Consider the following 27,233-nt stretch of genomic DNA (forward strand, 5'->3'; position numbering starts at 1 on the left):
AAAATAGTCGGCACTCACTCAGTTTGCACGTTGCACGGGATAGGACTGAAATCCACGTATATTCAAGGAAAATCCCAGCAGTCGTGTCTTCAATCAATAGGATATTTATTTCATCAAATTAGAAATGTCCACACTCCTGGACGCGTTGCGGCTAGCATGCCTTCATCATCAGATGAAGGCATGCTAGCCGCAACGCGTCCAGGATTGTGGACATTTCTAATTTAATGAAATAAATATCCTATTGATTGAAGACACGACTGCTGGGATCAACCCGAACTCCAGACTGGGCGGTGAAAGGGGGAACTGCTGGTGCGGCTGAAGATGGGGGCTGCCAATCAGGGTTTGCAAGCACCTCTGGGACTCTAGGGGCTCTATGGGCCTGTCTGTGCGGTGGCTGCGACGGGGGAACTACTGCATGAGTCACCGTACCAGCTTCAACTGCCCTTCTGGTGCTCGCCACTTCACCATGTTCTACGGCAGTGCTGGAACTAGGTCCAGGATGGGCTGCGCTACTGGTGTATGCCTCACCACGTAATCCAACAGTGCCAGCCCCACTCTGCTGCCCTTGAAGCGGATCCTGCGCAACCTGTGGTCTAGCAACATGGGGCCGGGTACGCCTGGTGGTATCAGGGACCTCAACCTCATCGTCCGAACTTTGGGTCAGACTGCCACTGCTTTCTACAGGTTCGTATTCTGACCCGCTGGATTCGTCAGATGAGGGTTCCCATTCCTCATCCGACTGGGTCAGAAGCCTGTAGGCCTCTTCAGAAGAATACCCCTTACTTGCCATTTGGTCAACTAAATTTTGGGGGTATTCCCTGACACTACCCAAGAAAAAAAGCAAGCCTGTCTTACAAATGGGAGGCTAGCAAAGTACAGGAAGCCGCTGCGATTGCTAAAAAATATCAAAACTGTTTTTTTTTATCGCGGCAGCGCTTGTGTAGTGAATGTGCAGTGATAAAAAATAAATATATATTTTGTCACTGCGGCGGGGCGGGCGTGGGTGAACGCCCGTGTGGGCGACCGATCAGGCCTAATCGGGCAAACACTGCGTTTTGGGTGGAGGGCGAGCTAAGGTGACACTAATACTATTATACAGGGTGGGCCATTTATATGGATACACCTTAATAAAATGGGAATGGTTGGTGATATTAACTTCCTGTTTGTGGCACATTAGTATATGTGAGGGGGGAAACTTTTCAAGATGGGTGGTGACCATGGTGGCCATTTTGAAGTCAGCCATTTTGAATCCAACTTTTGTATTTTCAATAGGAAGAGGGCCATGTGACACATCAAACTTATTGGGAATTTCACACGAAAAACAAAAATGGTGTGCTTGGTTTTAACGTAACTTTATTCTTTCATGAGTTATTTACAAGTTTCTCTTTGTTTACAGCCATTGACATGTCGCCGAGGTTAACACGTGAGGAGCGGATAGAAATTGTGTTGATGTCTGGTGAATGCAGTAACCGGGTCATTGCAGCAGATTTCAATGCAAGACACCCTACGAGACCATCCATCTCCCATGCTACAGTTAGCAAACTGCTTGCTAAGTTTCGTGAAACTGGTTCAGTGTTGGTTTTGCCAAAATGTGGACGCATAAAATCTGTCTCTAATGAAGAAACATCAGTGGCTGTCCTAGCTTCATTCAGCAAGAGCCCACAGCGTAGCACTCGCCGCATGTCACTGGAGAGTGGCATTAGTCCAACATCCCTTCGGCGGATATTAGCTACTCACAAATGGCACCCTTACAAACTCTAGCTACTGCAGCATCTCAACGAGGATGACCCAGATCGGCGCACTGAATTTGCAGACTGGGCAAAACAAAAATTGGAACAGGACCCTCAGTTTACGCAGAAGATTTTGTTCAGTGATGAGGCAAACTTTTATGTGAATGGTGAAGTTAACAAACAAAACCACCGCTATTGGTCTGACACTAACCCACATTGGATAGATCCCTCCAAGACTGTTGGAGCAAAAAAATTGATGGTATGGTGTGGTATATGGGGTACAAAGATACTGGGGCCATTTTTCATCAATGGAAACCTCAAGGCCATTGGATATGCGAAATTGCTACATGATGATGTGTTTCCCTCTTTATGCACTGAAGCTGGCACGTTCCCTGAGTTTTTCCAGCAAGATGGTGCACCACCACATTATGGGTGTCAGGTCCGAGCATTCCTAGATGAACAGTTTCCTGGAAAGTGGATTGGTCGTCGTGGGCCAGTTGAATGGCCCCCAAGTTCTCCCGATCTGACCCCTTTAGACTTTTATCTTTGGGGTCATCTGAAGGCAATTGTCTATGCTGTGAAGATACGAGATGTGCAGCACCTGAAACTACGGATACTGGAAGCCTGTGCTAGCATTTCTCCTGCGGTGTTGCTATCAGTGTGTGAGGAGTGGGAGAAGAGGGTTGCATTGACAATCCAACACAATTGGCAGCACATTGAACACATTTTATAACTGGTCAGAAACTTGTAAATAACTCATGAAAGAATCAAGTTACGTTAAAACCAAGCACAAAATTTTAGTTTTTCGTGTGAAATTCCCAATAAGTTTGATGTGTTACATGACCCTCTTCCTATTGATAATACAAAAGTTGGATTCAAAATGGCCGACTTCAAAATGGCCGCCATGGTCACCACCCATCTTGAAAAGTTTCCCCCCTCACATATACTAATGTGCCACAAACAGGAAGTTAATATCACCAACCATTCCCATTTTGTCTAAGGTGTATCCATATAAATGGCCCACCCTGTAGATCTGACTGTGATCAGTTCTGATCACTTACAGATACTATAAAAGTACCAATGCTGATTAGCGATACGCTAATCAGCGAATCAGTGACTGCGGTGCGGTGGGCTGGGCGCTAACTGAAGCTAACTACCAAAGGGGCCTAAACTAATCTAAACCTAACAGTCATTACTGGTGGAAAAAAAAAAGTGACAGTTTACACTGATCACTTTTTTCCCTTTCACTAGTGATTGACAGGGGTGATCAAGGGGTTAATTGGGGTGATGGGTAGAGATGTCGCAAACATAAAATTTTCCGTTCGCGAACGGCAAACGCGAATTTCTGCAAATGTTTGCGAACGGGCGAACCGACATAGACTTCAATAGGCAGGCGAATTTTAAAACCCACAGGGAATCTTTCTAGCCACAGTAGTGATGGAAAAGTTGTTTCAAGGGGACTAACACCTGGACTGTGGCATGCCGGAGGGGGATCCATGGCAAAACTCCTATGGAAAATTACATAGTTGACTCAGAGTTGGATTTTAATCCATAAAGGGCATAAATCACCTAACAATCCAATTTTTTTTGAACAACGTGGTTTAAAACATCCAGTGTGTGTATACGATCAGGTATGATGTTGTATCGATCAGGTAGTGTAAGGGTTACGCCCGTTTCACAGACATTGAGAGACCAAACTCCCCTTTTAATGCACCGCAAACAACCGCAAACAGTCCATTTGCCCAACCGCAAACTTCTCATTTGCACAAGGTTGGATACCAAGCTAGCCATGTCCCGTCGATGTCATTGAAGGTTTCTTCCTCCACCCAGCCACATACAACACCAAGGGTCCCCGAAAGGTGAATTGAATAGATTTTTCGAACGGGTAGATGGTTAAAAAAACGCTGGCTCCCTCCCCTTTGTTTGAATCCACGCCACGGTCACTGCGTCTGCGCCGTGCAATTTACTGTCACACTCGATATGAGTGCTATTTTCTGTAGTTCTCTCTTCTCATCAGTTTAATCCCTGTTACGTCCCCAATCTGGGGTCCATTTATTAAATTGATTTTTCGAACGGGGAGATGGTTAAAAAAAACGCTGGCTCCCTCCCCTTTGTTTGAATCCACGCCACGGTCACTGCGTCCGCGCCGTGCAATTTATTGTCACACCTGATATGAGTGCTATTTTCTGTAGTTCTCTCTTCTCATCAGTTTAATCCCTGTTACTTCCCCAATCTGGGGTCCATTTATTAAATTGATTTTTCGAACGAGGAGATGGTTAAAAAAACGCTGGCTCCCTCCCCTTTGTTTGAATCCACGCCACGGTCACTGCGTCTGCGCCGTCCAATTTACTGTCACATCCGATATGAGTGCTATTTTCTGTAGTACTATTCTCATCAGTTTAATCCCTGTTAGGTCCCATATCAGAGTGGGATTGCCTTTTGTGAAAAAAAATTTAGGCCGGGTACCTTCGACTGCCTTCACAGTGACAGACCAAACTCTGATACACCAAACTGAATTGATTTTAGGAACCGGGAGATTGAAAAAGCAGCTTGGTCGGTCCTCTTACTCCCAAGTTGGGGCACTGCGCGTGCACGGAGCAATGTGCTGTGACACCCTATATGAGTGGTGTCTTAACTAGTACTATTCCTATCAGTTTAATCCCTGTTAGCTGAGCTGGAGGAGGATGGTGCGTCAAGGTTTTTAGCGGAAGCTGTTGAAGATTGGGTGTCCTGTGTAAGCCAGTCAACTATTTTCTCCGAATTTTTTGGGTTCAGGGTACGTGGCCTCTGAACACTGGGCATTATTCCAGGGCCAGTGGAAATCACAGCACCACGAACACGACGGCCCCTGCGGCGTGGCCTGCCTCTGCCTGTCATTTTTTATTAGATAAGTGTTACCATGCGTGCAAGGTACTGTGCCACCCTATATAAGTGGTGGGCAGTGGGCACCGTACAGTCTGTGTGGGCCTGACACACACTGGCATGCAACTGTGATTATATCACAGAAAAATATTAAATAGAATATTTTTTATCTGAAAGGTATTTGAGTGAGTAACACCCTGTAACAGTATAAGTGGGGGTCTAGCCACTAGCCAGTGGACACAATACAGTCTGTGTGGGCCTGACACACACGGGCTTGCAACTGTGACTATATCACAGAAAAAGATTAAATATAATTTTTTTTTATCTGCGAGGTATTTGTGAGTGAGTGACACCCTGTAACGGTATGAGTGGAGGGCTAGCCACTAGCCAGTGGCCACAATACAGTCTGTGTGGGCCTGACACACACGGGCTTGCAAATGTGATTAGATAACAGAAAAATATTAAATAGAATTTTTTTTATCTCAAAGGTATTTGAGTGAGTGACACCCTGTAACGGTATAAGTGGAGGCCTAGCCACTAGCCAGTGGCCACAGTACAGTCTGTGTGGGCCTGACACACACGGGCTTGCAAATGTGATTATATCACAGAAAAATATTAAATATTATTTTTTTTTATCTGTGAGGTATTTGTGAGTGAGTGACACCCTGTAACGGTATAAGTGGAAGCCTAGCCACTAGCCACAGTACAGTCCTGTCCATTTTAGTCCTCATGCACATGACCATGGTTTGGGTCCGCATCCAATCCGCATTTTTTGCGGGTTGGATACGGACCAATTCACTTCAATAAGTGCTGTCCGCATCCGCACGTCCGTTCTGTGGCCCCGCAAAAAAATAAAGAACATGTCCTATTCACAGACAAGGATAGGACTGCTCTATTGAGGGACGGACGTTCCGTTCCACAAAATACAGCATGCACACAGCCGGCATCCGTGTTTTGCAGAGCCGCAATTTGCAGACTGAAAAACGGACACCGTCTTGTACACGTGGCTTTAAAGGGTTTCTGTCACCCCACAAAACTCATATATTTTTTTTTTGGATAGTTATATTCCTTATAGTGCGATATACAGTCATGTGAAAAAATTAGGACACCCTTTGAAAGCATGTGGTTTTTTGTAACATTTTTAATAAATGGTTATTTCATCTCCGTTTCAACAATACAGAGAGATTAAAGTAATCCAACTAAACAAAGAAAACTGAAGAAAAGTCTTTTCAAGATCTTCTGTAAATGTCATTCTACAAAAATGCCTATTCTAACTGAGGAAAAAGATAGGACACCCTCACATGTATTCCCTCTTAAATTGGCTCAGATCTCACACAGGTATATCACACCAGGTGCACATAATTAGTAGATCGTTACTCTGCATGTTGAATGAGGCTTGCCCTATTTAAACCTCAGACATTTAGTTTGGTGTGCTCCTGACTGTTGAAGTGAGAGTGAGCACCATGGTGAGAGCAAAAGAGCTGTCAGAGGACTTCAGAAAAAAGATTGTAGCAGCCTATGAGTCTGGGAAGGGATTTAAAAAGATCTCAAAAGATTTTGAAATCAGCCATTCCACTGTCCGGAAGATAGTCTACAAGTGGAGGGCTTTCAAAACAACTGCCAACATGCCCAGGACTGGTCGCCCCAGCAAGTTCACCCCAAGAGCAGACCGCAAGATGCTAAAAGAGGTCTCCAAAAACCCTAAAGTGTCATCTCGAGAACTACAGCAGGCTCTGGCTACTGTTGATGTAGAAGTACATGCCTCTACAATCAGAAAGAGACTGTACAAGTTTAACTTGCATGGGAGGTGTGCAAGGAGGAAACCTTTGCTTTCCAAGAGAAACATCGAGGCCAGACTGACATTTGCCAGAGATAAAGTTGACAAAGACCAGGACTTCTGGAATAATGTTCTTTGGACAGATGAGTCCAAAATTGAATTATTTGGACACAACAGCAGAGGACATGTTTGGCGTAAACCAAACACAGCATTCCAAGAAAAGAACCTCATACCAACTGTGAAGCATGGAGGTGGAAGTGTCATGGTTTGGGGCTGCTTTGCTGCAGCAGGACCTGGTCAGCTCACCATCATAGAATCCACGATGAATTCTACTGTGTATCAGAAGGTGCTTGAAGAACATGTGAGACCATCAGTTAGAAAATTAAAGCTGAAGCGGAACTGGACCATGCAACATGACAATGACCCAAAACATACTAGTAAATCAACCAAAGATTGGCTGAAAAAGAAGAAATGGAGAGTCCTGGAATGGCCAAGTCAAAGTCCAGATTTGAATCCCATTGAGATGCTGTGGGGTGACTTGAAAAGGGCTGTACGTGCAAGAAACCCCTCAAACATCTCACAGCTGAAAAAGTTCTGCATTGAGGAGTGGGGTAAAATTTCCTCAGACCGATGTCGAAGACTGGTAGATGGCTACAAGAACCGTCTCACTGCAGTTATTTCAGCCAAAGGAGGTAACACTCGCTATTAGGGGCAAGGGTGTCCTATCTTTTTCCTCAGTTAGAATAGGCATTTTTGTAGAATGACATTTACAGAAGATCTTGAAAAGACTTTTCTTCAGTTTTCTTTGTTTAGTCGGATTACTTTAATCTCTCTGTATTGTTGAAACGGAGATGAAATAACCATTTATTAAAAATGTTACAAAAAACCACATGCTTTCAAAGGGTGTCCTAATTTTTTCACATGACTGTAGGAGAATATAATAGTCTTACTTACTTTCATGCGGCCGATTCTTTAGAAAACGAAGTTTTATAATATGTAAATCAGGGCTCTACCAGCAAGTAGGGCGTCTACTTGCTGGTAGCCGCAGCAGAAAACCGCCCCCTCGCCGTGTTGATTGACAGGGCCAGCCGTGATCTCCTCCTCCGGCCGGCCCTGTCAGTATTTCAAAAATCACGCGCCTCTGTTCATTCGGCGCAGGCGCTCTGAGATGAGGAGGCTCGTCTCCTCAGAACTCCCTCAGTGCGCCTGCGCCGATGACATCACCGAAAGAGAAGACGTCATCGGCGCAGGCGCACTGAGGGAGTGCTGAGGAGCCGAGCCTCCTCATCTCAGAGCGCCTGCGCCGAATGACCAGAGGCGCGCGATTTTTTAAATACTGACAGGGCCGGCCGGAGGAGGAGATCACGGCTGGCCCTGTCAATCAACACGGCGAGGGGGCGGTTTTCTGCTGCGGCTACCAGCAAGTAGCCGCCCTACTTGCTGGTAGAGCCCTGATTTACATATTATAAAACTTCGTTTTCTAAAGAATCGGCCGCATGAAAGTAAGTAAGACTATTATATTCTCCTATATCGCGCTATAAGGAATATAACTATCCAAAAAAAAAAAAAGAGTTTTGTGGGGTGACAGAAACCCTTTAAGGGAAAATACAGATGTCTGCACTATTCCATCTTTTGAGAAAAAAAAACGGATGCAGCACTTTCCATCTTAACCTTGTACAAAAATCAATTTAAAGTACTAGGTGGATCCGCTAAACGGATTGCATACGGATCTGTTTAAAAATCTCCCCACTGACAAGAACCTTTTCCAAAAATGGTCAAAAATTCAAGCTATGAGTGAACCACCAGTATAGGGTTCCATGAATAAACTCTGTCACGCAGTTTCTATTAATAACCAGCAGGTGTCTCTCTTGAGTCTCCAAAGACCTTTGCCCGCAGTGGTCTGTGTGGTAAATCAGGGCACGCGCATTACATAACGCATCGGTCATATTACAGAAGCAAATGTAATATTGTCTAATATCTGATGTCATCTATCATGTTGCGATTCAACGTAACGCTAATTTCCCGCCGTGCCAACACTGCCATATTTAAAGATGGCAACTGCGCACTGCACGTACTTATCCAGCCACGCCCGCCGTGCGTTCTCGGGTGGCAACGTTCAAAGGCGGGAGTTTGACACGCCCCCTCCGCTCTGTGATTGGACGCGCGTTGTTTGGGCGCCGCCTTTCTTTTCAATGTGGTGGACTGGGGCTCGGTGTGGAGAGGTAGCGCGCATAGCGGGGCAGGGGCTGCTGTATCGCTGAGCAGCGGACACTCGTGTAAGTGCTGCATGCCGGGCGTCCTGGCTGGATGACCCTTCCGGGGACCCGTTGTTTTCCGACTTCTTTGTGCTAAACTTCATGTTGCTTCTTCAGTGGTCACTTCCTGTGGAGTTTGTTGCTGCTCGCACTTTGTGGGCGCTCTGCGGACTTCTCATGTAGCGCTCGCTCTCCGTTTGAAGAGGAGTTGTCAGGATTTCCTGTAAGTTTTTTTTCTGCCTCTTTTTCACTCAATTAAATATGTATTTTAACTCCTGTTAACCCTTGTGCTCGGGAGACCCCCCCCCCTCATATTAGCTAAAAAGCTTTTCTATTAGATGTGTAGATTGCAGCCTTTATCTTACTGTTCATCCTGATCCTCCAGGTGCATTCCGACAATGTCCTAGCAGTGAAGCCAATAGAATAATGGGTGCATGTGCTGTTTTAATGTCACTGTTGGGGGTCGCCCTGTCTCCTTGCTGTTAATACTTGTGGGTTTTGCATCTCTGGTACTATTTGTTCCTTAAAATAATGTTCACAACCCCCTTGGTAAATGTCTAGACCAAAAATGTGAGTCCACGATAGCTAAGGAGCTGCTCAGCACAGGGTTAAAATGCACGAGACCACACAAAGGACAGGGAAACAGATCATTAGCTTTGCTATACTACAGCAGCTTCTGCAGAACATCTTTGCTAGATGACCTACTAAGGTTGAATTGCCCCTGACCATTCCCTTAATGACCACCGCTGATCTACTTCTGTGCGCAGCTCTGGTCCCTAGAGCAGCCAGGATCAGCGGTAGCTCCACTCCTGGCTGTTAACCCTGTGATTGCTGCATGATCATAGGGGGATTTCCCAGTGATCTGATCGGAGGCTGGGTAATAGAGTATTGGCGTACAGGAGTAAGCTAATATGTTAAAAGCATAAAATAATCTGTGAGACTAATTTATTTAAAGGAATAAATTTTTATTTTTATTTTCATAGAATACATTTTATGGTGTAAACTTTGCATAAAAGCAAAAAAATAAAAATGACACATGACCAAAATAATCAGAACAACTCATTTAACTGGTTACTAGTTTGAAATAATGTACAGTGTGAACAATAAAATAAAAAAGCCAATGTCAAATCACTTTCTCTACATTCGCAACTCTAAAAAATTAAAAAGAGAATTTTTGAAGTAGTAACATAAAAGCTAGAGCATGTCGATGAGAAGATAGTCATGTTGGCTTAAACATGGAAATAATTAGCTGGTCATTTAGGGGTTAAGGGGCTTAACGAGCAAGGAATCTCCATAGGTTCAACCGCTAAAACCCCTGACGATCAGCTGCAGAATCCCCTACAGTGGCCACTACAGGAGGAGCATGGTATTGCCGGTCACCCATTTAAATGTATAAGCAACCATCTGAGTCCTCCAGAGGAGGAGCCACTCTTTGACCAGCCTTTATTATACGTGTCCTTTTTGGTTTATCCATTGCTATTTGGATAGGTTTTTAATGGGGTCAGGCTGACTTGCCAATATTGACCCTTGATAAGCTTATCTTCAGTCAAGCTGACATTTTCTTTTTTTTTTGTAGGCATGTTTGTCCTTTTTTATAAAAGCTGAAAAACATGAGATTTAAAGGGGTTGTCTGAGTTATGGAAAAAAAAATAGCACTGTGTAAATCTGATGGGCAGCAATATATAAGCAAGTTTTAGGCAAAAAAAATGTTTCCTCATTTCCCTGGTTCTCTTCTGGCCCTTTGTTTATCTGCAATAACAACAATTTCTGCCCCTCCCCCTGCTCTGCTAAGGGAGTGAATACAAGAGCTGCTCTAAGTGACATGTCTGCCAGCTGGGAAACTCTGCAGCATGTTGTATGTGTAAGATTACAATGGCACTGCTGCTGATACACAAAGGATCTTCCCCCTACCTGTTGTTGTGCAATGCTCTGTCAGCTCCTGTACCCAGCATTTGTCTCCTCACTGCCTGCAGCTACTCAGTAAAGTCTTCAGCCCTGAGTTTGTGCAGCTGAAGGGGTTAATGGTTTTTCCTCAATCCAGGGAGAGCAATAAGCAGCAGCTGGCAGTGCAGGGGGGCGTGGCCAACACAGTGACTCAGCTTCTCTCCCAGCTCTGAGAGAGCAAACATCGCAGGTCATGTGACCCTCAGTGAAATCTGAGAAAGGAGCAACTGGAGATAAAGTGGATTGTAAAGTCCTTACATTAGCCTAGTTAGAAAAATAAAAAAGAATAAAAAAATAACTCAGACAACCCTTTTAACAATTTTATTTATGCAACAATTTATATATGGATATATTCGCTAAATGGATTTTCTCTGGCACATATCCACATGGAAGCCACTGAAGGGTTCTATTACAGTCCAAAGTCTATTTTGTATATAAGCTTTAAATTCCATCACTATCTATACATTAGTACATCCTGTACACAGGAACACAGGGGTAAAGAGTTCTTGGGAAACTATTTCATAAGAACTAAGTGTTTTGCTCACATATAGCCTTGACTCTGATAAAAGATAAGATAACTGAAATGTGTAGCTAGCTACGACGTGTTACTTTGTGATTGGTTAACTTAAACATCATGTCATTGGATTAGGACTATATATGTCTCACGAGATCAATAACAACTCAGAGTGACTTTGAACAACACCAGAAGTGTGTCTTGTGTGAGAAGTTGCTCTCTCTGGCGCCAGATCAGTATTCAGCTTGATTTGATTCTTAAGTCTGGTACTAGGGTACCAATAAGAGGGAATGAAAAGAATATTCCTAACAGCCACCCCCTATTTTGATCCATTGGAAACCCGTGCTGTAGGTTATACGGCATGGAGATTGAGACATTATTTGGGGGAAAAAAGCAGTTATCCATATTGTCTTTATCAACTCCGTTTTACCCCTTAAGAGGAAATGTTAAAGCGGTCCTTTCATTGTTTGTTCTAGATAAATACCTTTTACTTGCGGGGGGGAACCCCCCCCCCCCCCCCCCCCTGCTGCCACCCTGCCTTTTTTTTTATTTTTAATATTGCTCCTAGGCCCGCTGTGCCCCCCTGTAGTTTTCCCCCTCAGTATGTTACTACTGAGCATCGGTACAGGGAGGGGGAACCGTCAGCGTTTCTCAATGGGCGTCTCCTTCTCCCTTGCTGTGACGCTCTCCGATGGCACAGCCAGGGACAAAGACTCCCATTGAGAAACCCTGGCGTCTCCTCCCTGTACCGATGCTCAGTAGTAACATACTGAGCGGGAAAAATACAGGGGGGCAATGCAGGGAGTAGGAGCGATATTTTTAAATAACAGGCACGGTGGCAGCGTCAGCGGGGGTTACCCCGCAAGTAAAGATATTTAGAATAAACAAAAAACTTGAAAGGTCCACTTTAAGGGTGAGGCATGTGAATTGGGGAGCTAGGACAGCAGCTAAGGGTACTTTCACACTAGCGTTGTTCTTTTCCGGTATTGAGATCCGTCCTAGGGGCTCTATACCTGAAAAAAACGCATCAGTTTTGTCCTAATGCCTTCTGAATGGAGAGCGATCCGTTCAGTCTGCATCAGGATGTCTTCTGTTCTGTCCCTTTTACGGTTTTTGGCCGTAGAAAATACCGCAGCATGCTGCAGTGTTTTCTCCAGCCAACATTCCGGAACACTTGCTGGATTGCCGGATCCTCACAACGCTAGTGTGAAAGTACCCCCATGAAGGCAATCCCATCTCTAAAGAAAACAGCCACAACAATAACGGATTGCTGAGGGATTTTAAAGTGTCAAGGCTAGGGCTACACGACGACGTGTCGCGTGACATTAATGTCGCATGACAGTTTTTATAATGATAGTCTATGGTGTCGCACTGCGACATGTGACATACTGCGACGCGACAGTCGCAGAAAAATCCATTTCAAATGGATTTTTTGCGACCGTGTCGCAGTGCAACACCATAGACTATCATTATAAAAATTGTCGCACGACATTGGTACGACACATGTCTTTGTGTAGCCCTAGCCTAAAGGCATCAGGTTTCAGCTTAGGAAGAACATTCTTGCCTCAACTACTCCCCCAAGGGTTTCGGCTGAGGCCCCGTCTCCTGTTCTCAATTACTTGTAGGACATTCCTGAAGAGTTACTTGGAATAAACAGTCCTATTTCCATAGATTTTGGTTTGTAAAATCATTGCTGTCTTGTTCTGTTAATTTTGATATTTAGGTATTTTAGTTTTAGGTTTCCCAGCACTGCCCTAGAAATGTTTTAGCAGTGTCCATGTTCTGTTTAGGGCAGCCTGTGTTCTGGAGTTGTAAAATCTGACTTTTTCAGTAGCCTACATCCACAGGGTTACTTTTAATAAAGAAATTTATTAAGGAGCCTGAAGATGATGGAGAAAATTAGAAATACAGTAATGTTTTTGTCCGGGCCTTCCCCCTAGCCCTGAAGAGAAAATCTAAAAATAAAAAGTTCTGTTAACTTTGTATCTCCTTTATCGTTTCCTTTAGTGGTTCGGGGGAGGTGACAGTTTAGTTCTATAAGCCGTCGAGTTGTCTTAGAGGCATTTGCTTGGACTTGAATCTTCATACATGATTTAAAGCTTACATATGGTAATTTTTCTCTTGTTCATCGGAACAAAGGGTGTTGTACTGCTTCGTGTTCCTCGTGACGGCGCCGCAGGCAAATTGAACACTTGTGTCTAGATTTCATCATAGTTCACACTCGGCTGAGCATGGAGGACAGATAGAAGTATCATTATGGAACCTTATTAACTAAAATTATCGTCCAAAGTGGGCAACCTCTTTAGTTTATATTAAGACAACAATGTTTGTAGAAATTGGAGAAAAATCCCCTGTCCCATAACTGACAGACTTCTGGCATGTCTACAATTTCTTAGTCTGGAGAAAACCTATTGGGTGATATTGTCTGTTTCCAACTTAAAAGGGGTTTCCGAGATTTAAATGGTGATCGGTTGGGGTCCGATACGCACGACTCCTGCAGATCAGCTGTTTGAGAAGGCCATGGTCTTCTCCCTGCTTACCAAGTACATTGTACAGCGGCTGTGCTTGGTATCACAACTTGGCCCCATTCACTTCTATGGGACGGAGCTGCTCCTAGTCCATGTGAACAATGAACGTGTTGTCACTCTGCCAAGGGAAAGCTGCAAGAAGACCACAGTGCTACTGACTTTTCAAACAGCTGATTGGTGTCAGACCCCCCACCGATCAGATACTGATGACTTATCCAGAGGATTGGTCATCGGTATTTAAGTCTTGAGAACACATGTTCTCAGGGCAAGGAATGCAGTATACTTGCCAGATGAATCCACTGCCACACTCTGGTCCTCCCCTCCCCATTGGTTGGCCGTCTTAGATATCCTGTTGAGGTTTCTCTGCCCCTTTATCTATCTTTTGTCCGGACCAGGAGGGAAAAAAAGGTGGTCACTGTCACGGTCTGGTCTGGTCTTTTTGTTAGACAAAAATGACATGGCCGTGTTTCTTTAAACATATCCTGCATGCTTGTATATGTACAAATTTACCTTCTCTTTATGTCCTGTTCCCTCATGCATCCCTATCTTGACCTCTTATCCCAATCAATAGTGCCGTCCATTTTCTGGATTCATTGATTGGGGTAAGAGGTCGATTCCCCTGGAACGTGCACCCAATTTTCCTGATTGCAGTCAGTGCTATATATATATATGTATGTGCGCATACGCGGTCTTTTTGTTTCGGTTTGGTTTTAATTGTATCTCTGTTCACCTGTGGAGCGTCTTGTTGTCACCATAGCGATGGTCGGGCTGACGCCTATTTGTTGCACGGCTGTGTGCAGAGACTCCACAGCGGTCCGAGACAGCGCGAAACTGCTATCACCGCCGACCAGCAGTGAAGAGCATACCCGCTCCCCCAGCCTGCCAACCTTCATGTTATACGTATGAATAAAGCATTGAAGTTTTTTGCATGACGGTGGTGAGTGCCGCAATCTTTTCTACTTGCCACATTATCTTTACGAAGAGTCTGCTTGAGCTCCTTGCTGGGCACCACACGATCCTGTCAGCAGCTGTTGAGCCGTGGTTGCATTGTTCCTATTTGGGGTGTTTTTGGGCGTATTGCAGCAGTGGCGCCGATTTTTCTCCTATCCTTGTGTGCATTTTTTTTTATTAGACCACCACTGGATGAGCCCTGAAGGAATGGCAATGTGGCCTTGTTTGGAGGGAAGGAGGAGAAATCTCTGCAGTTTCTGAAACATTTTTGTTGGTCTCCTAAGGACTGGGCTACACGGATACATTGCATATGATAAATGTTGTTGTTGTATTTCAGTTTAGGGCAACTTTGGTACAAGTTGCTATTAGTCCAACCCTGTTGGATTTCTAGTTTCAAGTTGCAAACATTTTTGCTAGATTATATTTATTTTTTATTGCAGCATTAAAATGGTTAGCCTTTTGTGGTACTTTGTTGTGCAGCACCTCGCCGTTTAGCCCTAGCTTAAAGCGCTGTATTATGCTGAAGACTGGTGTCTGACTGTGCTGTACAAATTCTAAGAACCAGGTATCCAATACACCTAAAATTGTTGACTGTTAACATTTTGTGCTTTTGCATTTTGTTTTTATTAGTAGAGCACGGAAACAAATGCCAGATTTGTTGGCAAACTGGTTCTACAGGCTTAGGCCGAATGCATACGGACTTGAGTGGTCCGTGGTATCCCGGCCTGCCATTCTGCTGACACTCGAGTGTATTACTGTAGTGCAGCATGAAGCGCATGGCGTCATAGCAACCAATGACGCCGCGCGCGCCTGCTGTCGGCAGGATATCAGGCCGGGATACCACGGACCACTCGCCTCCGTGTTCCACGGCCGTGTGCATTCAGCCTTAAGAAGTCATTATTTTATCCCTTTAAGATCTATCTTTTAACCCCTTCAGGACCCTGCCATTTTTCACCTTAGGGACCAGGCCATTTTTTGTAAATCTGACGTCACTTTATGTGGTAACTTCAAAATGCTTTTAGTTATCCAACCCATTTTGAGATTTTCTTGTCACATATTGTACTTTATGACAGTGGTAAATTTGAGTCAAAATATTTCATTTTTATTTAGAAAAAAATTCAGAATTTACCAGAAATTTGGAAAAATTCACAATTTTCTAAATTTTAATTTCTCTACTTTTATAATAGTAATATCTCCTAAAATATCTATTACTTTACATTCCCCAAATGTCTACTTCATGGTTGGATTATTTTGTAACTGACATTTTCTTTTTTTGGGATGATAGAAGGCTTAGAAGTTTAGAAGAAAATCTTGAAATTTTTCAGAAAATTTTTAAAACCCACTTTTTAAGGACCAGTTCAGGCCTGAAGTCACTTTGTGAGGCTTAACCCTTTCAACCCCGGGCTAGTTTTCACCTTCCTGCACAGGTCTGATTTGCAAAAAAATGGCGTGTCACTTTGTCGTAATAACTGTAAAATGCTTTTACTTATCCAGGCCATTCTGAGATTTTTTATTTTTTGTCACACATTGTACTTCATGCCAGTGGTAAAAAAAAAAAAAATCCAAATTGACCAAAAATGAGCAAATTTCAAAATATCAATTTCTCTACTTTTATAATAGTAATAAGTAATAACTCCAAAAATAGTTGTTACTTTACATTCCCCATATGTCTACTTCATGTTTGGATAATTTTGTGAATGCTATTTTATTTTTTGGCGACTTTAGAAGGCTTAGAAGTTTAGAAGCAAATCTTGAAATTTTTCAGAATTTTTAAAACCCACTTTTTAAGGACAAGTTAAGGTCTAAAGTCACTTTGTGCGGCTTACATAATAGAAACCACCCATAAATGGCCCCATTTTAGAAACTAGACCCCTCAAGGTATTCAAAACAAATTTTACAAACTGTGTTAACCCTTAGGTGTTTCACAAGAATTAAAGGAAAATGTAGATGACATTTCAGAATTTCACTCTTTTGGCAGATTTTCCATTATTTTTATTTTTTTTAATCCATTTTTTTTCTTCTGCTAACAAAGCAAGGGTTAACAGCCAAACAAAACTTAATATTTATTGCCCTGATTCTGTAGTTTACACAAACACCCCATATGTGGTCATAAACTGCTGTACAGGCACACAGCAGGGCGCAGAAGGAAAGGAATGCCATATGATTTTTGGAAGGCAGATTTCACTGGGATAATTTTAAGCTGCTGTCGCATTTAAAGACCCCCTGATGCACCCCTAGAGTAGAAACTCCCAAAAAAAGACCCCATTTTGGAAACTACGGGATAAGGTGGATAAAGTTTTGTTGGTACTATTTTAGGGTACATATGATTTTTGGTTGCTCTATATTACATTTTTTTGTCAGGCAAGGTAACAAGAAATATAGCTGTTTTGGCACAGTTTTTATTTTTTGCTATCTACAATGGTCATGTATTTTTATAGAGCAACAATACCAATTAGGACTACTTTTTTTGGTTGCTTCAGTTTTATATACATTTTTTTTTTATTTTTTGGGGTGACTGTCTTATGTAGGGTATCATTTTTTTTCGATATGAGATGCCGGTTTGATTGGTACTGTTAGGGTGCATATGACTTTTTGATCGCTTGGTATTGCACTTTTTGTGTTTTTTTATTTTTTTTTATTACATTTTTTTATGGTGTTCCTCTGAGGGGTTAAGTAATGTGGTATTTTTATAGAGCAGGTCGATATGGATGCAGCGATACCTAATATTTCTACTTTTCTTTTTTTTTCTCCACTCTGGGACGTTAACTTTTGGGGGTCTGATCCCCTTTACAATGCATTATTACCGTACTTCTGTATTCTAATGCATTGGCTGTAGGTGTATAACTCACTGTAATACACTTACAGCTTCCTGCCTTTTATTCCCAGGTCACACAACACTAGGGAAGGGGTATGGGGGTCTAAGTGCAGCACATGGGGTTAACTGCAGCTAAGGGGGAAGGGCAGGCACAGCTCACTGGTCACACAGCATCAGGGAGCTCTAAGGAACGGCTGTGGAGGTGTGAGGGGGACTGAATTGGTTAACTCTGCAGCTGAGGGGGGAGGGTAGGCTAATCCACAGCTCCGTTCTCCTCAGCACTGGAGATGGAGAATTACAAGAAGCTCCGATGTCCTCAGCATTGGAGACAGCTCCGATCTCCTCAGCGCTGCGGGGGGGAAGGGAGAGAGAATGTCAGGCCGCAGTTGCGATCTCAGAAATTAGGAGTGTACTGCTGAGAATTTATAGCACACACTCTATCTCCTCAGCACTGTCACAATAATGACAAAACTGAGGAGATCGGTGTTGAAATAGACGCCTTTAGCTGTAATTGGTCAGTCTGGATTGACTGACCCAATCACAGTGATCGTCAGTTGGGGACAGCTGTGACTGTCTGTCATAGGTGGTGTGACCAATCAGCTGTCTGTAACAGCGGTTATCACTATCCTGACACTGGGCCAGATTTATCATTAGCTCAAGTCAAAATAATGGAGTGAAAGTCACATTTTTTGCGCAATCGCTAAAACTGCGCAAACATTTGCGACTTATATTGGGTCTGCTCTATGCTCGCCAGTTTTCTGAAAGTGGGCGTGTTTTCTTATGTAAATTAATCTTTAGACAGATTTACTATTGCAACATTTTAAAGTCACAAAAAATTGCGCAATTTCACTCCAGTGAGGACCATGCTTATCTTAAGCAACTTTTTAATAGAAAATGCGTCTTTTTCGTAAAGACGTGCAACTTTTGTATAGCCGCTTACTGAAGGATGAACTGCTACCGTCAAACCACATTTATTACAGTATTAAAGGACCATTAATAAATCTGACTTGGCCAAAAGTGACCTTGGACATATGTAAAAGTGGCGTAAGATGTAAGTGTAATGATTAATCTGGCCCTGTGTGTTTACTCAGTGACAAGGTCCTGAAGGTGTTAAGCCAGCTGCTCGTCTATAACTGAGGGTTTTTCAGGGAACTATTACGCTGTTAGATGAAAGAGGAATAAGATATCTGGCCACTCTTTGACATTGCTGGGATACAAAGGCAATAAACAAAATTTAATTCTGGAAACCGAGTAAAAAGTTAACTTGGCCAAATATGCATAAAGTGAGTTTCACATGACTGTTGCAACCCACCTCTTTTTCCTGAGATTGTCGAGCTTAAAGGTCACTAAGCTTTTGCTTTCCTCCAGCACAGGAAGGGAGTCCTCTCCCGATGACCCCCTCCTTTTCCTCAGCACATGACCAATGATATGTTTGAAGGGGGCTGGCAGTCTGCCTCAGTAGCTCATATATTGAACTAAGGCAGGCAACCAGTCCCTTTCAGCAAATCACTAGTCGCGTGCCAACACAGTAAGGGTAAAGAAGCTCCCTCCCTGTGCCAGAACCAACATTGATGTGGAATTGCAGGGATTTGGACAACAGTGTCAAATAAGAGTGCAAGCAGATTGGAACGGTAAAGTCACTTGGCAGAATTTAGATGTAATCCCTAAAGGCTTTTTCACCTAGTTGTCTGTAGGCGTTAAACTGTGAATTCCCTTCTAGGGGGAATATACCAGCTGGAGAAGACAGACGATACAGACTCATGATATGTGTACAATGCTTTAGGAAAGTCTTCAGACCCTTTTCATTTTTTTCACGTTTTATATTGTGGCCTTGTGCTAAAATTAAAAAAAAGTTAGCCGAATATGCATAAAGTCACTAGTCACGTGCCAACACAGTAAGGGTAAAGAAGCTATCTCCCTGTGTCAGAACCAACTCAGTACCCAAAAATGCCAAAGAATTCTAGGATTTTTTTTCCAAATTTATTAATAAAGAAAACTTTTTTTTTTCAAATTTTTGCATGGGCATAAGTATTCAGACCCTCTGATGGGACGCTTGAAATTTGGCTCTGGGGCCTCTCATTTCTCTTGCTCATCTTTCAGATGTTTCTACAACATGAATGCAGACCACCTGTGGTAAATTCAGTTGACTGGACATGATTTGGAAAGACACACCCCTGTCTATATGAGGTCTCACAGCAGATAATGCATATTGGAGCAAAAACTAAGCCATGAGGAGAAAAGCTGCCTGTGGTGCTCAGACAGAATTTATGGAGAAAGGTACAACAATTTCTGCTGCACTGAAAGTTCCCAAGACCACAGTGGCCTCCATAATTCTTAAATGGAGGAAGTTTGGAACACCCTGGACTTTTCCTAAAGCAGAGCGCCCCACCAAATATCATGCTGTTTTTCAGTGGCTGGGACAGGGATACTAGTCGGGGTTAAGGGAAAGCTGAATGGCACAAAGTTCAGAGATATTCTTAATGAAAACCTGATCCACACTTTCATCAATGGTTGTACCAATACATTTAGAAATTGAGAGTTCATCTTAAAATTGGTCTCCAGAACCCAGTAGAACATTACAGATGTGGTCAGAGAGAGAATTGCCATATATCATTTTTTCCTGCCTTAGTTTTAGAAGCACTCCGTTAACTACCAACAGTTGCATCTCCAGTCCCAGGTTGGAGATTTCAGGTTTGATTCGGTTTCTCACGAATAAAAATGATGTTGAAGATAAATGGCAGCCTCTTTAACCGTTACCCCATAGGGGACACAAGTAGCCGAATGTGCATATGTCAATAAGAGAATCTGAACTGAAATTGGAAGAATGATCCGTTATCTTTTACACACACCATTGCAAAAACAGAAGCTAGAAAGCCTATCCGACTAAAGCTGCCATAGACATTGATGTTTCCTGATTTCTCCAAAAATAACGACAACTAATTGTGGGACACTGGTGTGGGAGTTATTTTCCCAGTAGGCCCCAATGGTCCTCTCCTGGATAGTGATTAAACCATTTATATCCACCGTCGAGAAATGACTTCATTCAAACACAGATGTAACAAGTCTCCGTTCTAACCCTAGTTAGTAATTTTATTTTATAGGTAGAAACAGATGTAGGGCTGATATACAGTCGTGGCCAAAAGTTTTGAGAATGACACAAATATTAGTTTTCACAAAGTTTGCTGCTAAACTGCTTTTAGATCTTTGTTTCAGTTGTTTCTGTGATGTAGTGAAATATAATTACACGCACTTCATACGTTTCAAAGGCTTTTAGCGACAATTACATGACATTTATGCAAAGAGTCAGTATTTGCAGTGTTGGCCCTTCTTTTTCAGTACTTCTGCAATTCGACTGGGCATGCTCTCAATCAACTTCTGGGCCAATTCCTGACTGATAGAAACCCATTCTTTCATAATCACTTCTTGGAGTTTGTCAAAATTAGTGGGTTTTTGTTTGTCCACCCGCCTCTTGAGGATTGACCACAAGTTCTCAATGGGATTAAGATCTTAGGAGTTTCCAGGCCATGGACCCAAAATGTCAACGCTTTGGTCCCCGAGCCACTTAGTTATCACTTTTGCCTTATGGCCTGGTGCTCCATCGTGCTGGAAAATGCACTGTTCTCCACCAAACTGTTGTTGGAAGAAGTTGCTGTTGGAGGGTGTTTTGTTACCATTCTTTATTCATGGCTGTGTTTTTGTGCAAAATTGTGAGTGAGCCCACTCCCTTGGATGAGAAGCAACCCTACACATGAATGGTCGCAGGATGCTGTTGGCATGACACAGGACTGATGGTAGCGCTCACCTTTTCTTCTCCGGACAAGTCTTTTTCCAGATGCCCCAAACAATCGGAAAGAGGCTTCATCGGAGAATATGACTTTGCCCCAGTCCTCAGCAGTCCATTCACCATACTTTCTGCAGAAGATCAATCTGTCCCTGATGTTTTTTTTGGAGAGAATTGGCTTCTTTTCTGCCCTTCTTGACACCAGGCCATCTTCCAAAAGTCTTCGCCTCACTGTGCGTGCAGATGCGCACACACCTGCCTGCTGCCATTCCTGAGCAAGCTCTGCACTGGTGGCACTCCGATCCCGCAGCTGAATCCTCTTTAGGAGACTATCCTGGCGCTTGCTGGACTTTCTTGGACGCCCTGAAGCCTTAACAAGAATTGAAGCTCTCCTTGAAGTTCTTGATGATCCTATAAATTGTTGATTGAGGTGCAATCTTGGTAGCCACAATATCCTTGCCTGTGAAGCCATTTTTCTGCAACGCAATGATGGCTGCACGCGTTTCTTTGCAGGTCACCATGGTTCACAATGGACAAACAATGATTTCAAGCATCACCCTCTTTTTAACATGTCAAGTCTGCCATTTTAACCCAATCAGCCTGACATAATGATCTCCAGCCTTGTGCTCGTCAACATTCTCACCTGAGTTAACAAGACGATTACTGAAATGATCTCAGCAGGTCCTTTAATGACAGCAATGAAATGCAGTGGAAAGTTTTTTTGGGGGATTAAGTTAAGTTTCATGGCAAAGAAGGACTAATGCAATTCATCTGATCACTCACATGTCCAGCCACATGTTCAAATATACACTCGCCTAAAGAATTATTAGGAACACCTGTTCTATTTCTCATTAATGCAATTATCTAGTCAACCAATCACATGGCAGTTGCTTCAATGCATTTAGGGGTGTGGTCCTGGTCAAGACAATCTCCTGAACTCCAAACTGAATGTCAGAATGGGAAAGAAAGGTGATTTAAGCAATTTTGAGCGTGGCATGGTTGTTGGTGCCAGACGGGCCGGTCTGAGTGTTTCACAATCTGCTCAGTTACTGGGATTTTCACGCACAACAATTTCTAGGGTTTACAAAGAATGGTGTGAAAAGGGAAAAACATCCAGTATGCGGCAGTCCTGTGGGCAAAAATGCCTTGTGGATGCTAGAGGTCAGAGGAGAATGGGCCGACTGATTCAAGCTGATAGAAGAGCAACGTTGACTGAAATAACCACTCGTTACAACCAAGGTATGCAGCAAAGCATTTGTGAAGCCACAACACGCACAACCTTGAGGCGGATGGGCTACAACAGCAGAAGACCCCACCGGGTACCACTCATCTCCACTACAAATAGGAAAAAGAGGCTACAATTTGCACGAGCTCACCAAAATTGGACTGTTGAAGACTGGAAAAATGTTGCCTGGTCTGAGTCTCGATTTCTGTTAAGACATTCAAATGGTAAAGTCCGAATTTGGCGTAAACAGAATGAGAACATGTATCCATCCTCTGGCTACTTCCAGCAGGATAATGCACCATGTCGCAAAGCTCGAATCATTTCAAATTGGTTTCTTGAACATGACAATGAGTTCACTGTACTAAAATGGCCCCCACAGTCACCAGATCTCAACCCAATAGAGCATCTTTGGGATGTGGTGGAACGGGAGCTTCGTGCCCTGGATGTGCATCACTCAAATCTCCATCAACTGCAAGATGCTATCCTATCAATATGGGCCAACATTTCTAAAGAATGCTATCAGCACCTTGTTGAATCAATGCCACGTAGAAATAAGGCAGTTCTGAAGGCTAAAGGGGGTCCAACACAGTATTAGTATGGTGTTCCTAATAATTCTTTAGGTGAGCGTATATACAGTATGTCACAAGTGAGTACACTCCTCACATTTTTGTAAGCATTTTATTTAATCTTTTCATGGGACAACACTGAAGATATGACACTTTGATACAATGTAAAGTAGTCAGTGTACAGCTTGTATAACAGTGTAAATTTGGTGTGCCCTCAAAATAACCACTGGCAACAAGTGAGTACACCCCTGAAGGGTTAAATAAAGCAAGCCATATGCTATGTAGTGAGGAGTTTTATAAAGACATGCTATTTGATCTGTACCAAGGACATCAGTCAAGTTTGTTTGCAATAGCCTATATATGGAATTGTTTGTACTCCGCAACCTTGTATATCTACACCACACCTGTTAATGATTGTTAGAATGACTGTATATAAGACTGAGAGAACACAGATAAAATCAGTTATTTGTAGTGACACTAGAAGCGTGAATCTGTGTCTCTTTGCAATATACTCTCCGGACGTCCGAAGGGAAAGCAGGGTGCAGAAGAAAGACCCTTTCAAACCCTAGGTGAAAATGGCCAAAGTGTGCCCAGTTACCCATTTTCCCTCCCCAGTGGCATGTGACTCGTTAGTGTTTACAAGGTCTCAGGTGTGAGATCGCTCTCACACTTTCTGATATTGGTCACTGGAAGTTTAACATGTCACATCATGGCAAAGAACTCTGAGGATCTGAAGAAAAGAATTGTTGCTCTACATAAAGATGGCCTAGGACAGTGGTGGGCAAACTTTTGTCAACTGAGCCAAATATCGCCAAAACCTCAATTGAAATGCTTTTGAGAGCCACATTTTTAAAACCTAAAATATATAGGAAGAAAGCGCATGCTGAAGCAAATGGGTCCATGATGCGGGCTGCGGTGTTCTGTCTCTGGCAGATTTCACTGCCCGGGAAGTTTTCAATACCCCTCGTCACTTCCTCCTCGTTCCGACGTCTACTCTGGAAGGAGGTGCGTACTGCCGGCCCTACTGTGATGCGCGTGCGCTAATACTAGTTAGCGAACACACCCTCTCTTGCTTTGTGGAACGTAAATGCGTCCCACAGGCAAGATTTGATTCCTCTCAGAGCCGTAACTAGAACTGACTAGGCCCCACAGCAAATTTTTGTACGGGGCCCCCCCCCCACACACACACACACACACACACTTCACAAACCGCCTCCTCCTGTGCAAACCCCTCTTATATGGCTATTTTGTGACTTTTTATTTACTGTATTTACTGTCATTTCTAGCACGACTTTGTTTTTTAACATTTCCAGTTGCTGACGGAGTTTATATTCAACTCAACCCCTTTAAAACCTGCTCTGCAATTGTAATAGACATGTCTGATTTACCTCTACATATCCACAAGTATTTTAGCCTCTGTACCTTTCATACTGCAGTCATGGACGCAGTCATACATGCACTCTCCACATACATGGACGCAGTCATACACGCACTCTCCCCATACATGGACGCAGTCATACATGCACTCTCCACATACATGGACGCAGTCATACACGCACTCTCCCCATACATGGACGCAGTCATACACACACTCTCCCCATACATGGACGCAGTCATACACGCACTCTCCACATACATGGACGCAGTCATACACTCACTCTCCCCATTTTCCCTCCCCAGTGGCATGTGACTCGTTAGTGTTTACAAGGTCTCAGGTGTGAGATCGCTCATACACACACTCTCCCCATACATGGACGCAGTCATACACGCACTCTCCCCATACATGGACGCAGTCATACACGCACTCTCCCCATACATGGACGCAGTCATACACGCACTCTCCCCATACATGGACGCAGTCATACACGCACTCTCCCCATACATGGACGCAGTCATACACGCACTCTCCCCATACATGGACGCAGTCATACACGCACTCTCCCCATACATGGACGCAGTCATACACGCACTCTCCACATACATGGACGCAGTCATACACGCACTCTCCACATACATGGACGCAGTCATACACTCACTCTCCACATACATGGACGCAGTCATGCACGCACTCTCCACATACATGGACGCAGTCATGCACGCACTCTCCACATACATGGACGCAGTCATGCACGCACTCTCCACATACATGGACGCAGTCATGCACGCACTCTCCACATACATGGACGCAGTCATGCACGCACTCTCCACATACATGGACGCACTCATGCACGCACTCTCCACATACATGGACGCACTCATGCACGCACTCTCCACATACATGGACGCACTCATGCACGCACTCTCCACATACATGCACGCACCCATGCACGCACTCTCCACATACATGGACGCACTCATGCACGCACTCTCCACATACATGGACGCACTCATGCACGCACTCTCCACATACATGGACGCACTCATGCACGCACTCTCCACATACATGGACGCACTCATGCACGCACTCTCCACATACATGGATGCATTCATGCACACAGTCACCACATACATGGACGCACACACATACAATACACATATATAGACACCCAGCTTTCCTGCTGTGCCTCTCCCGCATACTCTAATGCCTCTGCACTGGTGCCATGCAGGATAGCAGGGAAGCTGGATGACATTTCATGATATAATTCACCCAGCTTTCCTACTGTACTGCAGGTCACATGTGCACAGTCTGGGAAAGCTGAATATAACCCCAGTTCCCCTGACACTCACATCACTGGTGCAGTTGTGACAATCCAACTGATGTTCAGCATGCTGGGCATGGAAGGTTCAACTTCAGGCAGCAGGAATTGCGGGTAGGAAATTGGGCGGGGCTATTATAGCCCCGCCCACGTCAGGCCGTCCTGATGCTGGTCACTGTCCATCATAAGAACTAAGGAGGGGAGAGGCGGAGCAATGTCACTGATGTCAGGAGGTCAGTGACAGAGTGCAGGACTCTGGACCCGGTGCAGGAGAAGTCAGCTGCTCTGACAGGGGCCCGGGGTTATGAAGTACAGTGACTGCTCCCGGCCCCCGAAGCAGCTGCTTCCCTGATGGTTACGCCACTGATTCCTCTGTAGTGCAGGATGGGTCGCCGTGGGAAAGAGCTGCATTGAAGCGTCTAAAGAGCCGCTTGTGGCTCGCGAGCCGCACTTTGCCGACCACTGGCCTAGGCTATAAGATCGCCAACACCCTGAAACTGAGCTGCAGCACTGTGGCCAAAACCATACTGTGGTTTAACAAGACAGGTTTCACTGAGAACGGGCCTCGCCATGGTTGACCAAAGAAGTTGAGTGCACGTCCCCAGCGTCATATCCAGAGGTTGTCTTTTTAAAATAGACATACGAGTGCTGCCAGCATTGCTGCAGAGGATAAAGGGGTCTGCCTGTCAGTGCTCAGACCATATGCCGCACACTGCATCAAATTGCTCTGCATAGCTGATGATGCACAAGGAAGCCCACAAACAGTTTGCTAAAGACAAGCAGACTAAGTACATAGATTACTGGAACCATGTCCTGTGATCTGATCAGACCAAGATAAACTTATTTGGTTCAGATGGTGTCAAGCGTGTGTGGTGGCAACTAGGTGAGGAGTACAAAGACAAGTATGTCTTGCCTACAGTCAAACCTGGTGGTGGGAGTGTCATGGTTTGGGGCTGCATGAGTGCTGCCGGCTGTGGGGAGCTACAGTTCATTAAGGGAACCATGAATGCCAACATGTAGTGCGACATACATGATCCCCTCCCTTCGGAGACTGGGGGCAGGGCAGTATTCCAACATAATGACCCTTAACACACCTCCAAAATGACCACTGCCTTGCTAAAGAAACAGAGTAAGGATGCTGGACTGGCCAAGCATGTCTCCAGACCTAAACCCTATTCAGCATCTATGGGATATCCTTATAAACGGAACATGGAGGGGAGCAAGGTCTCTAACATCCACCAGCTCCATGTTGTCATCATGGAGAGGTGGAAGAGGATTCCAGTGGCAACCTGTAAAGCTCTAGGAATTCTCCTACTTCAGCATATTATTATTAGCTTGACATAGGGGTGGGCGATATGGCCTAAAATCTATATTGCGATATAATTTGAATCATGTGCGATATGCGATATATATTGCGATATATTATTTTCTTCTGTATGTATACAAAAAATGCAAATTAATAAACTTTGCAAGAAATTTTTAATATGTGTATTGTGTAACACATCTTTTTCCAAACAATGTAAAGATGAAGTGTTAGTAAAACACAAATTTCTTGAAAATAAAGTGCAAATTGCAAAATGTAAAATAAT

At 43.9% G+C, this 27,233-nt stretch overlaps 1 protein-coding gene across 1 annotated transcript in view; it reads left to right on the plus strand.

The window, feature by feature from the left end:
* The first annotated feature begins 8,577 nt into the window (after positions 1-8,577).
* Positions 8,578-27,233, plus strand: part of RESF1 (retroelement silencing factor 1) — a 55,365-nt gene continuing 36,709 nt past the window's right edge. Inside the window, exon 1 of the mRNA XM_040438946.1 lies at positions 8,578-8,847. The gene's annotated coding sequence lies outside the window, so the exon portion shown is untranslated. The remainder of the gene's footprint in view (positions 8,848-27,233) is intronic.

This window comes from Bufo bufo, chromosome 1, assembly GCF_905171765.1.
Source record: "Bufo bufo chromosome 1, aBufBuf1.1, whole genome shotgun sequence".
NCBI classification, from domain to species: domain Eukaryota; kingdom Metazoa; phylum Chordata; class Amphibia; order Anura; family Bufonidae; genus Bufo; species Bufo bufo.